This window comes from Vigna unguiculata, chromosome 4, assembly GCF_004118075.2.
Source record: "Vigna unguiculata cultivar IT97K-499-35 chromosome 4, ASM411807v1, whole genome shotgun sequence".
Taxonomy (NCBI): domain Eukaryota; kingdom Viridiplantae; phylum Streptophyta; class Magnoliopsida; order Fabales; family Fabaceae; genus Vigna; species Vigna unguiculata.
Genome location: NC_040282.1, coordinates 20,790,378 through 20,793,202, shown reverse-complemented (window position 1 = coordinate 20,793,202; position 2,825 = coordinate 20,790,378).

The window sequence follows — 2,825 nt, the reverse complement described above, 5'->3', positions numbered from 1 at the left end:
GCCACTTAAGAATTTAGGAATGGTAATGGACTCTTCCTCAATTATTCCTGTCCTCATCATAAGTAACTCCATTTTTTGTCTATATTCTTCCACAAACATATTTCTTTGTTATTGATCTTTCACTTTGTAAATTGCCTCTTATTGTCTCCATAGTTCAAGTGATTTGAGTTGTTGAGAAACATGTTTTAAACTATGAATTGAATCCTCATAATCACTTGCACTATGTAGGGAGGGTTGACTAGCCATGATTACTAAAAGCTAACTAAGAAATTCTAAAGAAGAAGTAAATAGCAAACTTCTTGAATTATCTTCCAGGAAAGAGAGGTGAATCACTTGGATTTCTTACTTACCAAGTCTTTCCTTTCCAAAGTAATTAAAAGAATATTGCACAAAACTTCTAAGATAGAATTAGACACACACTAACAATTAAGCAACAGAGAAAAAAAACAAAAAGATTTGGAGTCTAACTATGCGGCCTACTTTGGTGAGGCTTGATGTTGCAAGACACACTCACCGTCTACAAGCGCTTTTACTATTTAAGAAGGTTCTAATTAAGAGATGAGAGAACACCTAAGGCTCCCTCCAGACACTTAATTAGTCCAAAGAGATACAAGAAAGAAAACTTGAACAAATACAACTCAAATGAATACAATCACAAATTTGCGCAAACTTTAAAAGTCTTCAAGTGTTTCACTCCACTCTTTTCTTTCTTCTTTTGTCTTACTCAAGTGTTTGCTTTGAATTTTCTCCTTTGTGAACTTCACTTGTAGCTTGGAGTTCCACTTTGGTTTCCACCTCCTAGGATGCTACCTTGAGTATTTGGTTACCTCCAAAGAAATCTTCCACCAAGAATGTAACACCAAACCAAAGAAGCCAATAGGGAAAAACAAGAAAAGCTTAAATGAAAGAAGAGCTAAACTCAAGTGGAATATAGTTGAAACATACTCAAAGATTTAACAAAGAAAGACAAACTAGAAATAAGGCAAAGAAACAAGTTAAGCACTTAAATGAATTACTTAAAGAATGGCACTAGAATGGATTAAAAACAACCAAAATAAGCTAGAAATCTGCATAGAATTTGAATTTTCAGCCATTGCCAGTCCAAAAACGTGAAATTCAGCCTCTACTTCAGCGATTTATGATTTTTTTATTTCTCAACATTTTTCAATGATTTTTGTTTTCTTTTTTTCGTCTATGTTTTAGCTACAAGAGGCAAAAATCAGATCTAGATTTGCAATAGCCAAGTGATAAAACAAATACAAAAAGTGTGCAGATAGACAGAACTGGAACAATAGTAAAATGCAACAGAAAAATGCTCTCAAACTCAAGTGATGGTTGTGATTCTAGTGTACTTCTTTTGCCACTTTCTTTCGATCTTTTCTTTTGATTATTTTTGGCACTTTCTTGTACTCTTTTTGTGCTCTTTTTCTTTCTTTTTTTATAGCTCTTACAACATCTAGTTTCCACCACAAATTAGAATCACCACCACATTATGCTTGATCATTTGCATTTTAATAGAAACAAAAGAGAAGGAAACTTAAAGGAATCAAAAGAAGATTATGAAACTCAAGGAAACACAATGGAAATTAACTCTAAAGAACTTGCCAAGAACTAATTAACAAGTATGAACTCAAATGCGAAAATTAAAAGCACACAAAGCACACTAGAAACGAAAATGAAACTTAGGTGATTAAGCAAGCACAAGGAAAATTCCCACTGGACATTAAGATAACAAAGGTTATCTAGATGTGAAGGTTCATTTCCAAGGCTCCAAGGGAGAAGAGAAGGTGTATTTATGAACCAAAAACAACAGCAAAACAGTAGCAAAACAACAGCAAAATGGAAAGCTAAACAAAGGAATTTAAGACATAATTGAACTACACATTACTCTAGACAAAACATATGGATGAGAAAATTAAAATGACTCAAATAGATGAAATAGAAAATGAACAAGACTCAAATGAAAATGTAAAAGGCATACAAATTCACCATGGTTGAGTTCTTAAGCACAATGGCCGAATGGTTCCAAAGGAACAATGATAAGAACCATATAACCAATGAGGTGAAAAGAAGAAAAACAATAAGACAATCAAAGGAAGTAATGAACAACACGGAAATTGAAAGAAAAACCACAAGGAAGATGAACTTATCTCTTGACGTCAAGCTTGATCAACCAAGGCTCTAGATACCACATGATGAGTCCATCTTCAAGAGTAAGGAAGCCAAGGAGAAGCCATGCGGAATTGATGAAGCTTCCATGGGAAGGATGAAGGTGTGGAAGTTAGAAGATGAAAGAAGAAGTGGTGCGACAATGGTGTTTGGAGAAGCTCTCAAGTGAGGTTGGGCCAACACTCAAGGAAGGGCGCTAGAGGAAACCAAGAAGGAGAACTCTAGCCTAAGTTGATTCACAAAAAGAGAGGAGTCCGGAGTCATCTCAATAGAGTTTCTCTACTATATTCATGAATGAAAATACAAGGGTCCTAAGCTCTCTATTTATAGTAGAAAAGGAGAGCCAAGTGGTCTAGAAAAATGGAGGGAAAAAGGATCCAGAATGTGGTATTTGGAGCCAAAAAGAGAGCATGAGGCAAGTGTGACTTGCCACCTAAGCAAGTCACAAGGGACTTGCTTCTAGGCGCATAAGAGAAGCTTGGTGACCAAGCTTGGAGCAAGAAGGATCTAGATCCTCTCACAAATGCACTCTCTCTCTTTGTTGGGCCAATTTCAAGCCCAACTCTTCTTCGGTCCAATTCTCTTCAAAGCCCAAAAACCCTCCAAGTCCCAATACATAACCCAAACAAAAACCCTATTCTACAAAGCCCAAAATA